Source organism: Lactuca saligna, chromosome 8 (genome assembly GCF_052625555.1).
Source record: "Lactuca saligna cultivar CGN05327 chromosome 8, ASM5262555v1, whole genome shotgun sequence".
In the NCBI taxonomy this organism is placed as follows: domain Eukaryota; kingdom Viridiplantae; phylum Streptophyta; class Magnoliopsida; order Asterales; family Asteraceae; genus Lactuca; species Lactuca saligna.
Window position 1 is genome coordinate 83,354,112 of NC_136424.1, and position 16,283 is coordinate 83,370,394.

General features: G+C 38.8%; 1 non-coding gene across 1 annotated transcript; it reads right to left on the reverse strand.

Annotated features, from left to right (window-relative positions):
- Window positions 1-1,152: 1,152 nt before the first annotated feature.
- LOC145013581 (small nucleolar RNA R71) lies at window positions 1,153-1,259 on the reverse strand. Its single transcript, XR_013665131.1, has one exon. It is a non-coding gene; the product is annotated as a small nucleolar RNA R71 (small nucleolar RNA).
- Window positions 1,260-16,283: the final 15,024 nt, after the last annotated feature.

The window sequence follows — 16,283 nt, forward strand, 5'->3', positions numbered from 1 at the left end:
TTTTATTACTTATTAGTTAAAATTAGTTATTAGTTTAATTTCCGTTCCCTGAGTTCGACACTCTACTTATCCAACTATACCACTAAAAGACAGGTTCACTACCTTTGTGTGCTAAATTTATAATTTAATAGTAGGAATAAAACCAGTGCATTTTACACACATCAAGTTTTTGGCGCCGTTGCCGGGGAACGGTTCAAAAATTAAGTCTAATTCCTATTTTTCTCGATCCTTTGTGTGAGTTTTTCTTGCACAAAGTTAATTTTTTTTAGTAATTCAGTAAGTAGGTTAGGTTTTAGAATTTATTAGTTTTTTTTAGAAGTTTTTCTTTAGTTTTAATTTTTTTAGTTGAGACAGGCTACTCGCCGAGTGCACTCGCACCTACTCGGCGAGTACCCGACTGTTTGGTAGTTACTTTTCATTTAGTTCAGTTTCATTTTTTGTTCTTTTTACGTGTTTTTCTTGTTTTATTGCAGGATTTTCATGACCAGAGGATCCAACACTCCGCTGGTACCCCCTTTTGAAGACCCAGAATCTGCATTGAGAAAGAACAGAGGCAAAGACGTGGAAAGCCCGAATACACCTAACAAGCAACCTTTATCTAACTTTAAGACTGTTTTTGGGAAGAAGAAGACCAGCAAATCAGGAGCATCCAACGCCTCTTTAGCAAGCGAAGACCCGATCAAAGAAGACATCGAGTACGAAACCGAGGAAGAAGAAGAACCTACATACGGGCACGACTCCGATTCCAGTGATGATTTAGCTATTACCATGGCTAACATCGATGAAATTCCCATGGGGGAATGGAAGAAGAGGATACGCAATGACACTGGCCCGGGACTTGTGCAACCCGCAATTCCCGCAACTGCTACTTTTGAGCTCAAGGGTCACATCCTTGCTCAACTTAAGGAGATCACCTTCACCGGCAAACACCACGAAGATGCTTGCAAACACTTGGATGAAGTTAATGATGTAGCTGATTATTTCAATGTTCCAAACGTGCCTCGGGAAACTCAGCTACTTCGCATGCTTCCGGTTACATTGAAGGGTGCTGCAAAGGATTGGCTCAAGTCATTGCCCCCCGGATCCATCAGTACATGGGCCCATATGAAAGAAGAGTTCATTGATCAATTCTTCCCACCATCCAAGATATCTAAGCTAAAGAAAGCCATAGCCAACTTTGAACAACAAGCTAGAGAGTCACTATATGAAGCGTGGGAGAGGTACAAGAGCCTACTAAGGAATTGCCCACATCATGACCTTAATAGTCAACAAGAAGTCTCCATGTTTTATGATGGAGTAAATGTTACAACAAGGCAATTACTTGACTCGTAAGGTCCACTCAAGAAGAAGGAACCTACAGTGATAAAGCAACTAATTGAAGAATTCTCTAAGCATTCTAGAGAATACCATAATCCAGGAAATGATGTGACAAGGGGGGTAGCGTATGCAGCTTCAGAAGATTTGTCAGCAGTCATGGCTATATTGAAAACCATGGATAGGAGGATGGACAAAATGGATCAAACGATACATGCTATTCGGGTGGGTTGTGAGAACTGCAATGGGCCTCATCTTACTAGAGATTGTGACTTGGATGAAAATGGCAATAAGAAGGTGCAAGTGTGCTACTCAAGTGGGGACCGATATGATGAAGATCGGCGAAAACCAAAGAAAGAGTGGCTCCCTTATGATGAGTACAAAAAGGCTAAGGAGGAAAAGTACAAACAAAAAGGAAGAGGTTTTTACCAAAAGGAGGAGCCGGCACAAGAAAGGAAACCAAGTTTGGAGGAGATGCTTACCAAGTTTGTAGCTGCTTAAGAAAAGAGACATAATGATCATGATGCTGCAATCCAAGAAACAAGAACAATGCTTAGAAACCAACAAGCATCCATCCACAACATTGAAACACAGTTGGGGCAACTTGCTCAACAAATCAATCAAAGATCACCGGGAGAACTTCCTAACAAGACCGAAAATAACCCACAAGGAATGCGCATAAATATAGTGACAACAAGAAGTGGGAAGATAATTACTCCTCTAGCCCCTATTCAGACTGAAGTGCCCAAGGAGTTGCAAAAGGAGGATGCATAAAAACAAGGCCAAAATTAAAATCTGCATGATACAGACCCTACTCTCCAAGTCCAGAATATGGACTCGACGAGTCCATTGCCTAACCCGAAAAGTCAGATTCTTGAAAAGCCCTTTCAGCCTCCAATGCCATATCCAGCCCGAGCTAAGCAAGAAAAGCAGGAAGAGGAATACCAGAAGTTTCTTGACCATATAAAAGCTCTTCAAATCAACATACCATTCATCGAAGCAGTTGCGCAAATGCCAAAATATGCCAAATTCCTCAAGAAGCTTCTAACCAATAGAAAGAAGATGGAGGAAGTAAAAGAGGTAGTTCTTAATGAAAAATGCTCAGCTGCCATGTTAAATAAACTACCAAAGAAGAAGGGTGACCCGGGAAGCTTGACTTTGCCTTGCCAATTCGGTAACTTGGCTACCATTCATGCTTTGGCTGATTTGGGAGCAAGTGTGAACCTCATGCCTTATTCATTTTTCAAGAAATTGGATCTCCCGGAACCAAGGCCAATTTGAATGGCAATTCACTTAGCAAATAAAACAGTCACATCTCTAAGAGGAATATGTGAGGACTAATTGGTAAAGGTGGACAAGTTCGTATTTCCCGCAGACTTTATAACTCTAGACATGGAAGCGGATCCTCAAGTCCTGATCATCCTTGGAAGACCTTTCCTTAACACAGCAAGTGTTATAGTGGACATGAGAGACTCAGAGCTTACTCTATGGGTGGGGGATGATTCAGTCACTTTCGGGGTTGATCAAGCTATGAAGCATGCGAGGAATAGTGATGACACGGCGTTTTCAATTGACATGTTTGATGAATTGATGGAGGAATGGGATAATGAAGAACCAAACAAGTCCACCATCATCTTTAATAAAGAATTTGATGCTGAAAAAGACCTACTGGAATTTGAGAGACTATTGGAAGAAGCTGATTATGAAGAATTAGTGAAAAATTATGAGCAAGCTACTCGCCGAGTAGACCTGATCTACTCACCGAGTCCATTTGAAGAAACCAGAGAATTCGTAAATTCTGCAAAAGATTCGCCGAGTCCCTTACCTGTACTCGGCGAGTACAACATGCAGAACGTAAAAACAGAGCTCAAAACATTACCAGATCACTTGGAGTATGCCTTCCTCGAAGATGGTCATCAAAAACCAGTTATAATAGCTTCTGACCTCTCTAAATCTGAAAAAGAAGAATTAGTTCAAGTCTTGAAGAAGCGAAAGCGAACCATAGCATGGGGCATTACCGATTTCAAGGGAATAAGCCCCTCTTATTGTTCTCACAAGATTAACCTGGAGGAAGGAGCAAAGCCGGTTGTGCTACACCAAAGAATATTGAACCCAAACATGCAAGAAGTGGTCAAGAAGGAAGTAGTCAAGCTCTTAGATGCAGGGATCATTTATTCTATTTCCGATAGTCCGTGGGTGAGTCCTGTCCAAGTGGTGCCCAAGAAAGGAGGGATGACGGTCATAACCAACGAGAAGAACAAGCTTATTCCGATACGAATGGTAACCGGTTGGTGACTGTGCATCGGTTATCGAAATCTAAACAATGCCACTCATAAAGACCATTTTCCCTTACCTTTTATTGATCAAATGCTAGAAAGATTATCGGGCCATTGTTATTATTGTTTCTTAGACATATTTTCAGGTTATTTCCAAATACCCATAGACCCTATGGACCAAGAAAATACCACTTTCACTTGCCCACGTGGAACTTTTGCCTGTCATCCCCTTTGGGTTATGCAATGCACCTGCGATATTTCAAAGGTGAATGACGGCCATATTCCACGACATGGTGGAAAAATTAATGGAAGTCTTTAGGGATGATTTTTCTGTTTTTGGATCTTCCTTCCATGATTGTCTCACTAACCTTGATTTAATGCTTGCAAGGTGTAAAAAAACCGACTTAGTTCTTAATTGGGAAAAATGTCACTTTATGGTCAAGGAGGGTATAGTTTTAGGCCACAAAGTTTCCAAATTGGGAATTAAAGTGGATCGGGCAAAAATAGACACAATTGCCAAATTACCTCCGCCAACTAATGTGAAGGGCATTAGAAGTTTTCTACGTCACACGGGATTTTACCAGTGTTTCATAAAAGATTTTTTTAAAATAACTAGACCTCTAACACAATTGCTTTTAAAAGATGCACCATTTAATTTTACTAAAGAGTGTTTAGAGGCTTTTGAATTTTTGAAAGAAAAATTAACTAATGCCTCGATCATTATTGCCCCGAATTGGGATTTACCATTTGAAATAATGTGTGATGCTAGTGACTTTGCATTAGGAGCTGTCCTTGGTCAAAGGGTTGATAAGCACTTTCGACCCATTTATTATGCAAGTAAGACTTTAAATCAAGCCCAAGAGAATTACACCACCACCAAAAAAGAATTACTATCTGTGGTGTATGCTTTTGACAAATTCCGCCCTTATCTAATTATCTAAAACCACTGTTTTTACTGACCACTCTACTATCAAGTATTTGTTTGCCAAGCAGGATGCCAAGCCAAGATTGATACGTTGGGTTCTACTTCTACAAGAATTTGACATCAAGATACGCGATAAGAAAGGAATGGAGAGTGTGGCAGCCGACCACTTATCAAGGCTTGAAAACCCGCAATTGGAAGAAGATAAAGTTGGATATGACTTTCCGGACAAGTACATTATGGTGACCACGGGGGAAGAGCCATGGTTCACGGACATAGCTAATTACTTAGCTAGCAAGTACATCCCAAAAGATCTTACCCACCAATAAAAGAAGAAATTATTTTCAGAAATAAAATATTACTTTTGGGATGAGCCATATCTTTTCCGAAGTTGCGCGGATGGAATCATGCAAAGATGTATATTCAGAAATGAAAGCCGAAATTTTTTGGAGCATTGTCATAGCGGGCCCACTAGAGGACATCATGGAGCACACTACACCGCTAAGAAGATATTTGATATTGGGTTTTATTGGCCGACAATTTTTAAAGATGCTGCCCAATATGTCAAAGAATGTGATGCATGCCAAAGAGCGGGAAACATTTCATCACGAAATGAAATGCCACAGCATTGTTGGGTTTTAGTATACTACAACATCCTATGGTGCACATACAACCCTAAATACCTTGGATCTATGTTTTCTCTATTATACATGCAATTATGAACATCCAAGGTATTATCCTAATCTAGCATACAAAATATTGAATATAACAAGATAGAATACATACCTCTTTGATGTAGAATGTCTTCATGAAGCTTGAGTGCCTAGTGCCTCAAGTGTGACACCTCAATGGTTCACACAACACCAAATACACTAGGAATAACTTGAGAGAAACTTGAACACTCCTAAAATTGGCTAGCCCTTTCTTATTATTCATAGTGGCCGATTTTTCCCAAAGAATATAATCTTATATAGTTGTTACAATTAGGGTAAACCCTAATTGTCATGGCCTTCTATTTCCTTGGATCCATGGGTTCAAATACACCATGGAGCATCCATGGACCATCCTATGGGTTTTAGCCCAACTTGATTATCCATGGAGCATTAGCCCACTATACAAGTATGGATGATTTACACAATCAACCCATATATTTAATTAGTCTTCTTTTGATCACTTAATTAATTCTAGATTAATTCTTGATCAATACTAATTAAATAATCCTATTTATATATTAGAACTTATAATATAGTAATCAACCTTAAGTGTTATTTCTCTCATTATAGTGTATCCAAGTGCATGATGCCATGCAACCCAAATGGACCATGCCGAGTCGGGTCAAGTCTTACCAATTATAGTTATGGACTTAGACATTAATCCAACAGTCTCCCACTAGGATAAGTCTAAAACTATTATTGAGAATGACTTCAAGAACCAACTGAAAATCATAGCTCTCAAAAGCTTTTGTCGAACTCTGACCTTGTCGATGATCTCTGACCGTTGACAATGACTTGTCCATTAGATAAGTGATCATACATTCCTCCATTCTAGATATCATATGGACTGAGACATGGATTGTAAATCATTTTCTCTGTCCATCTGTTGTTTCCCGATTTCCGATTCATGATGACTAACTGATTGAACAAATCAAATCAGTCCTGGCTTGGCCAAGCACTCACATGTGTCATCACTAAATCATCGAGGGGCCCACAGATATTGCTTTTATCTCGAAGGTAAAAGGAATAGATAAACTTTGACTCATATGGCTTGTTCTGGTACTTGTTGAATCATATAAAAAGGCACGTTTTATAACATCGAGTTACAATGCATTTTCGTGCAATCAATATACTATCAACTTATAGTAACAACTCATATCTCTAGTTTTGAAGAATATAAGATATTATCATCTCATGATCACTCGTGATAAAATCCATGAAGTGATTCCAATGAGCGCGGGTTGAATCCAATCCAATACTCAAAACTTATGAGCACTCATGAGTGTTGTAGCACAAATTTTTCCACCAACTTGGACCTCTACAATCCAACCCATGACAGTCTTGATTCATATCTACTTCCAGCATATGACCGACTATGGATGGTTTGCATAACTTAGTCATTCCGGAAGAATAACCTAGTTTATTCTGGAAGTCAAAACATGCAAAATGAAACACAAGAATAATTGAATCTAATATGGTATCAAAACCTATGAATATAAATAAAACACCTTTTATTTATCACCATACTTGTAACGCCCACAGATCCGGGCTAGTCAATTTAAAGGCAATAGGGGTCAAAAACGACTTTTCGACAAAAAGATTATTTAGAATAAATAATCTTAACCAAGTTGTAGAATATGTCACAAGGTTTCCGTACATATAAAGAACGTCGAAATCCGAGTTATAACGAAGAAGTTATGACCCGTCGAAGTTTCGCGTCGGAACTGGCACGGCGCCGGGAAGCGTAAATAGTAAATTTATGATAGAGAGAGATTTAGCCTTAGCGCTCTAAACAAAAGTCGTAGAATATGTTAAACTAAGAACATCGATAAAAAGAACGCCCAAATCTGACTTCGTATGCAGAAGTTATGATTTTTCGAAGTTTCGGATTAGCGGTGTACAGCCCGAAATTCGAATTTTAGATCGATTGATTTTTAGCCGACACAACCTAAACAAGAATCGAAGATCTCGTTATTAGTAGCGTAACGATAAAAAGACAGACGAAAATGGACATCGGATAAAGAAGTTATGAGATTTTAACGGACCAATCCTGTCCCGGCCTGTTAAAAATATAACTTTAAAAATAAAGTCAAAATTAGCCGACGGAGTCTAAACGAAAGTTGTAGAGTACGTCTCCACCTACGCATGGATATAAAGAACGTCAAAAACGGAGTTCGTATGAACGAGTTACAAATTATAATAGCATATTTACGTATTAAAATAAAGTATAAATCATGTATACGTACACATATATATACATATGTATATATCATTAGAAAGGTATCGACGATGCGGTCATTATAAGACTAATGTTGAGTTCTTTCGACATTAGTTTAGTACAAATATCATTAAATCCATTTAAAATAGTATTATAGAGGGGTGTTTAGTTATTTATATAACTAAAAGGTCATTAAGTAATTATGGAGGGTAGTTTTTGAAAATTCAATTAGTATAAATAAGAGCCTTGGGCTCTCATATTTCTTGCACCATTCTCTTGATTCAAGAGTCTTTCTCTCCTTATCCCCCGAGCATTTCGGTCCCTCGTGATTCGACTTCTCTTTCTGTAGTTTTAGTATAGTAAGGTGAGCGCTGAAGCGCTGCACGAATCTTTCTTAGAAAGATTCAGCGACGAAGTTCTGCCCCTGCAGAGCCCGACTCCTAGCTAAAATCCCCTTGAAAGTAAGTTATGCTTACCCTATTTTAAATATAGTTTATATTTAAAATTAGTATTGTTATTATAAATTTATAATAAATATTTGAGCTATTATTATGACTTATATAAGTGTCGTTATAATATCTTTTAACTACTCGCGGTACGGGGAATCTGGTTTAAAGGGCCGCATAGGGTTGTTGGATTTCAGAAGTGCTATACGCCAAAATGGTCCTGCCCTCCGGTGTTTTATGTCTGACCCCTGTCTGTACATAGTAGTTGGAAAGTATTGTTTAAATGCTTATATAATAATAATAATAATAATAATAATAATAATAATAATAATAATAATAATAATAATAATAATAAGACTAATAATTAGTGACGGTAATATTAGACTAAAATCTAGTGGTGATAATATTAGGTTTCGAAGCGCTGTCCGAGTACCGAGTCACCACCTTCTCAGGTGAGTGCATAGTCCCTTTCATCTTACACATAGATATGAAGTATTTTATATAAACTACGTGCTATGTGTGCATATTATCTGAATACTTGCTGTCTATGCTTGATGAACGTTTTATACATGTTTTAAAGAATTTAAGCTGTATACGTATTTTATATATACAAATATGTTGGGTATGAGATGGGTAGATGAATGATGAGAGATAGAAGATGATACATTGGCAGCTATAGACTTAGTGCCTATGGGACAAACACCGGTAGCTATGGACTTAGTACCTGTTAAACGTTGGTAGCTATGGATTTAGTACCTGTTGGGAATTGGTAGTTATGGACTTAGTACCTGTTGAACATTGGTAGCTATGGACTTAGTACCTATTAGATAAAGACTGGTAGATATGGATTTAATACCTGATGAATAGACCATAGCAGCTATGGAATTAGTGCTTTATGAATGAACATTGGCAGCTATGGATTTAGTGTCAGTCCTATAACCCTGGAGGTAAGGGACTTCGGAATAAACGAATGCAGGATAGATGACTCTTAGGTTAAATCCTTAAAGAGTAAAGAAGATAATGGGGATGGGTAATTGGGTTGATTGTTTGATTGAACATAGTAATTATATTATTGTGGGTTGAAAACCCTATGTACTCACCAGGTTTCCCAACTTGACCCACTCAGTTTATGTATATCACAGGTGACGAAGTGAAGTGACATTACACTGAGAGATTTAAAAGAGATATAGATCACTAGTGTAAATCATTGTAAGTTCTGTTTATGCTTATGTTTCGGTATTAACGATGACATCCCAAACATTTTAAAATGAAATAAATACGTTTCTTCGAAAATGTTTTAATAACGTATTTACCATGTTTTTCTGGGAACAAATTCCGCAACCTTTTTATAAAATGAAGTACTCTGATTTTTATAAAGCATAAACAAAAAAATCGGTCTTTTCTGGCCGTGATTTTGGGGATGTCACAGTTGGTATCAGAGCATTAGTTTAAGAGAACTAGGAATATGGATTTATTTCTAGACTTAAACTTAGAATGCTAAGCAATGATTGTGAGGTGTGAGCACTAGCTTATTTTAGGAATAATACCTAAATTGCTTTTATGTGCTAAATGCTTTGCGCATGATATGATTTGTTCGGATCTATGGTCTGTTGCCGACCGGATCTGGAAACCTTATGTGTTTAGGATTCTAAGCGTTTAATTACGATATTAGAACTAGCATATAAACGTTTCGGGGTGATAAGGATGATTTAAGACGTCAATCCTAAATTAAGATCTAGATTCACCTTATTCGGTGTAGAGATCAAGATGGAAAGAACCCGTAGCGGAAACGTAAATGCGAATGGGAACCGAAACCAACCCCCAGTGGTTCAGCAAATACTTGTTGTTGAAGAAGTTGCGCCTGAGCCAGTCACCATGGTTGGAGTTCAAGCCATGATTCGGGCTATGTTAGCTGAACAAAGGGAAGAAATGAGACAAATGTTGAACAGGGACGAACCTACCGTACATGTTGAACCGACGGAGCCAGTTCCCGAGCAATCTGAGGAAGGGAACTACAGCCGCCAAGTGAGTCAAGTAGGGACTCAAGGTGAGCAAAGGGATGACCCAGAAGGGAGAAACAACAAGGATGGGCGGATGTAAAAGAATTTCTTGGGTGCGAAACCACCAAGTCTCTCAGGAAGCCCGAAGCCGGTTGAGATTATGGATTGGATCTCTAAGATGGAGATGGTGTTTGAGAGCTGCAGCTGTAACGAGAAACAGAAGACTGTCTTCGCAGTAAGACTGCTGAAAACTGGAGTCTTGAGCTGGTGGAAGCTATTGGTAGATACGATGCCACGAGGAGAAGCCTTAAGGATGTCGTGGGAAGAGTTTTTGGAACAGTTGAAAATGCAATACTGTTCGGAGATAGATCTGATAGACCTAAACAACGAGTTTCAGAACCTGAAGAAAGGAAAGATGAGTGTTGATGAGTATGCCACCGCATTCACTGAGAGGATGAAGCTATTCCCCTACTTGGTGCCTACTGAACTCTCCAAGATTGATAGGTTTGCTAACGGGCTGCCCACTGACTTTGGCCCAATGGTCAAAATGACAACTACCTTGAAAGCAGCTGTTAGGGCAGCTAAGAACGTAGAGGCCCAGATAAGAGAAAAGGGTCTAGAAAAAGATAAGGTAGGAGAGAAGCGGAAATTTGAAGGATCTTCGAGGCCGAACAAGGAAAGCAAATTCTCAAAGCTTGGAGGAGCAAATGGAGGTGAAGCAAGATGGTGTGATAGATGCAAGAAGAAGCATGGTGGAAAGTGCAACGAAGAAGTGACTTGTTACAAGTGTAGGAGGACTGGTCACTATTCCAAAGGCTGCACGCATAATGACAAAGTATGCTATGGATGTGGAGGCAAGGGGCACATGTCCAGAGACTGCCCAAGGAAAAATAAAGCAGCAAGACCAGAAACGCCACCAAGGCCAAGGGCACATGATCCTCGACGAAACAGAGAACCATGCGAGGAATCAAGAATGAGGACTTCTTACCCGAGGATCGGATTATGCAGTAGTCATAGTTTCGTATGATGTAGCCTAGTAGAGGCATAGTCTAGGGTGAACTTGAACACCTATGTAATCGTTTCAAGAAATGATATAAAACATTCGTTTTGTTATCTGATGTGTTGAATGATTGTATGAATTGCTGCATGGTGACTTGGAAAACTGCGAGACAATACTTAGGACGAGTATGAGTAGGTGTGAATGGTAGTAGAGGCCTATACTACCGGAAGCACAGGACTCACACTTGGATCGGGGAAAGTCACAAGGTTACCAAGAAGCTAGTAGTTGATTTCATTTTTTTCAAGTATGTCATTACCATCGTTTCGATAATGACTAAAAAGATTGTTGATTTCTGATCCTAGTGGTCATACCAAATTGAGTCCGACTACGATGAGTATGTTGTGTGGTTCAGGGAACCAAGTTCAATGTAGCGTCCAACTTAAACCAAACAATTGAAATCAAAGCGATCAATAGAAGTATCGCGTTCGTTCTTAAAGAAGTTGGTAGCCAGAAACGCTACATGTTAAAGTGTGATTATATCATATTAGAACATGAAGGAAGGCATAGTCTATTTTAGAATTTAACTCTAAGAGACCTAAGTCTAAACATGCATCACATGATGATAGGTCATAATTTAAAGTCTAGCCTGAGGTAGAGAGCAGGTGCACGATCGAGTACTGCTTACAGTCAATGAGTCTAAGAGATAGACTTGAAGGAATATAAAAGTTATAATTATTACCTAGGATGAAGAGATGACGTATGGAGTCATTATACAAGCCCTTTTTCGTTTATGATTCCGGGACGTAATCATCCTAAGGGGGAGATAATTGTAACGCCCGCAGATCCGAGCTAGTCAATTTAAAGGCAATAGGGGTCAAAAACGATTTTTTCGACAAAAAGATTATTTAGAATAAATAATCTTAACCAAGTTGTAGAATATGTCACAAGGTTTCCGTACATATAAAGAACGTCGAAATCCGAGTTATAACGAAGAAGTTATGACCCGTCGAAGTTTCGCGTCGGAACCGGCACGGCGCCGGGAAGCGTAAATAGTAAATTTATGATAGAGAGAGATTTACCCTTAGCGCTCTAAACAAAAGTCGTAGAATATGTTAAACTAAGAACATCGATAAAAAGAACTCCCAAATCTGACTTCGTATGCAGAAGTTATGATTTTTCGAAGTTTCGGATTAGCGGTGTACAGCCCGAAATTCGAATTTTAGATCGATTGATTTTTAGCCGACACAACCTAAACAAGAATCTAATATCTCGTTATTAGTAGCGTAACGATAAAAAGACAGACGAAAATGGACATCGGATAAAGAAGTTATGAGATTTTAACGGACCAATCCTGTCCCGGCCTGTTAAAAATATAACTTTAAAAATAAAGTCAAAATTAGCCGACGGAGTCTAAACGAAAGTTGTAGAGTACGTCTCCACCTACGCATGGATATAAAGAACGTCAAAAACGGAGTTCGTATGAACGAGTTACAAATTATAATAGCATATTTACGTATTAAAATAAAGTATAAATCATGTATACGTACACATATATATACATATGTATATATCATTAGAAAGGTATCGACGATGCGGTCATTATAAGACTAATGTTGAGTTCTTTCGACATTAGTTTAGTACAAATATCATTAAATCCATTTAAAATAGTATTATAGAGGGGTGTTTAGTTGTTTATATAACTAAAAGGTCATTAAGTAATTATGGAGGGTAGTTTTTGAAAATTCAATTAGTATAAATAAGAGCCTTGGGCTCTCATATTTCTTGCACCATTCTCTTGATTCAAGAGTCTTTCTCTCCTTATCCCCCGAGCATTTCGGTCCCTCGTGATTCGACTTCTCTTTCTGTAGTTTTAGTATAGTAAGGTGAGCGCTGAAGCGCTGCACGAATCTTTCTTAGAAAGATTCAGCGACGAAGTTCTGCCCCTGCAGAGCCCGACTCCTAGCTAAAATCCCCTTCAAAGTAAGTTATGCTTACCCTATTTTAAATATAGTTTATATTTAAAATTAGTATTGTTATTATAAATTTATAATAAATATTTGAGCTATTATTATGACTTATATAAGTGTCGTTATAATATCTTTTAACTACTCGCGGTACGAGGAATCTGGTTTAAAGGGCCGCATAGGGTTGTTGGATTTCAGAAGTGCTATACGCCAAAATGGTCCTGCCCTCCGGTGTTTATGTCTGACCCCTGTCTGTACATAGTAGTTGGAAAGTATTGTTTAAATGCTTATATTATAATAATAATAATAATAATAATAATAATAATAATAATAATAATAATAATAATAATAATAATAATAATAAGACTAATAATTAGTGACGGTAATATTAGACTAAAATCTAGTGGTGATAATATTAGGTTTCGAAGCGCTGTCCGAGTACCGAGTCACCACCTTCTCAGGTGAGTGCATAGTCCCTTTCATCTTACACATAGATATGAAGTATTTTATATAAACTACGTGCTATGTGTGCATATTATCTGAATACTTGCTGTCTATGCTTGATGAACGTTTTATACATGTTTTAAAGAATTTAAGCTGTATACGTATTTTATATATACAAATATGTTGGGTATGAGATGGGTAGATGAATGATGAGAGATAGAAGATGATACATTGGCAGCTATAGACTGAGTGCCTATGGGACAAACACCGGTAGCTATGGACTTAGTACCTGTTAAACGTTGGTAGCTATGGATTTAGTACCTGTTGGGAATTGGTAGCTATGGACTTAGTACCTGTTGAACATTGGTAGCTATGGACTTAGTACCTATTAGATAAAGACTGGTAGATATGGATTTAGTACCTGATGAATAGACCATAGCAGCTATGGAATTAGTGCTTTATGAATGAACATTGGCAGCTATGGATTTAGTGTCAGTCCTATAACCCTGGAGGTAAGGGACTTCGGAATAAACGAATGCAGGATAGATGACTCTTAGGTTAAATCCTTAAAGAGTAAAGAAGATAATGGGGATGGGTAATTGGGTTGATTGTTTGATTGAACATAGTAATTATATTATTGTGGGTTGAAAACCCTATGTACTCACCAGGTTTCCCAACCTGACCCACTCAGTTTATGTATATCACAGGTGACGAAGTGAAGTGACATTACACTGAGAGATTTAAAAGAGATGTAGATCACTAGTGTAAATCATTGTAAGTTCTGTTTATGCTTATGTTTCGGTATTAACGATGACATCCCAAACATTTTAAAATGAAATAAATACGTTTCTTCGAAAATGTTTTAATAACGTATTTACCATGTTTTTCTGGGAACAAATTCCGCAACCTTTTTATAAAATGAAGTACTCTGATTTTTATAAAGCATAAACAAAAAAATCGGTCTTTTCTGGCCGTGATTTTGGGGATGTCACAGTTGGTATCAGAGCATTAGTTTAAGAGAACTAGGAATATGGATTTATTTCTAGACTTAAACTTAGAATGCTAAGCAATGATTGTGAGGTGTGAGCACTAGCTTATTTTAGGAATAATGCCTAAATTGCTTTTATGTGCTAAATGCTTTGCGCATGATATGATTTGTTCGGATCTATGGTCTGTTGCCGACCGGATCTGGAAACCTTATGTGTTTAGGATTCTAAGCGTTTAATTACGATATTAGAACTAGCATATAAACGTTTCGGGGTGATAAGGATGATTTAAGATGTCAATCCTAAATTAAGATCTAGATTCACCTTATTCGGTGTAGAGATCAAGATGGCAAGAACCTGTAGCGGAAACGTAAATGCGAATGGGAACCGAAACCAACCCCTAGTGGTTCAGCAAATACATGTTGTTGAAGAATTTGCGCCTGAGCCAGTCACCATGGTTGGAGTTCAAGCCATGATTCGGGCTATGTTAGCTGAACAAAGGGAAGAAATGAGACAAATGTTGAACAGGGACGAACCTACCGTATATGTTGAACCGACGGAGCCAGTTCCCGAGCAATCTGAGGAAGGGAACTACAGCCGCCAAGTGAGTCAAGTAGGGACTCAAGGTGAGCAAAGGGATGGCCCAGAAGGGAGAAACAACAAGGATGGGCGGATGTAAAAGAATTTCTTGGGTGCGAAACCACCAAGTCTCTCAGGAAGCCCGAAGCCGGTTGAGATTATGGATTGGATCTCTAAGATGGAGATGGTGTTTGAGAGCTGCAGCTGTAACGAGAAACAGAAGACTGTCTTCGCAGTAAGACAGCTGAAAACTGGAGTCTTGAGCTGGTGGAAGCTATTGGTAGATACGATGCCACGAGGAGAAGCCTTAAGGATGTCATGGGAAGAGTTTTTGGAACAGTTAAAAATGCAATACTGCTCGGAGATAGATCTGATAGACCTAAACAACGAGTTTCAGAACCTGAAGAAAGGAAAGATGAGTGTTGATGAGTATGCCACCGCATTCACTGAGAGGATGAAGCTATTCCCCTACTTGGTGCCTACTGAACTCTCCAAGATTGATAGGTTTGCTAACGGGCTGCCCACTGACTTTGGCCCAATGGTCAAAATGACAACTACCTTGAAAGCAGCTGTTAGGGCAGCTAAGAACGTAGAGGCCCAGATAAGAGAAAAGGGTCTAGAAAAAGATAAGGTAGGAGAGAAGCGGAAATTTGAAGGATCTTCGAGGCCGAACAAGGAAAGCAAATTCTCAAAGCTTGGAGGAGCAAATGGAGGTGAAGCAAGATGGTGTGATAGATGCAAGAAGAAGCATGGTGGAAAGTGCAACGAAGAAGTGACTTGTTACAAGTGTGGGAGGACTGGTCACTATTCCAAAGGCTGCACGCATAATGACAAAGTATGCTATGGATGTGGAGGCAAGGGGCACATGTCCAGAGACTGCCCAAGGAAAAATAAAGCAGCAAGACCAGAAACGCCACCAAGGCCAAGGGCATTTCACATGATCCTCGACGAAGCAGAGAACCATGCGAGGAATCAAGAATGAGGACTTCTTACCCGAGGATCGGATTATGCAGTAGTCATAGTTTCGTATGATGTAGCCTAGTAGAGGCATAGTCTAGGGTGAACTTGAACACCTATGTAATCGTTTCAAGAAATGATATAAAACATTCGTTTTGTTATCTGATGTGTTGAATGATTGTATGAATTGCTGCATGGTGACTTGGGAAACTGCGAGACAATACTTAGGACGAGTATGAGTAGGTGTGAATGGTAGTAGAGGCCTATACTACCGGAAGCACAGGACTCACACTTGGATCGGGGAAAGTCACAAGGTTACCAAGAAGCTAGTAGTTGATTTCATTTTTTTCAAGTATGTCATTACCATCGTTTCGATAATGACTAAAAAGATTGTTGATTTCTGATCCTAGTGGTCATACCAAATTGAGTCCGACTACGATGAGTATGTTGTGTGGTTCAGGGAA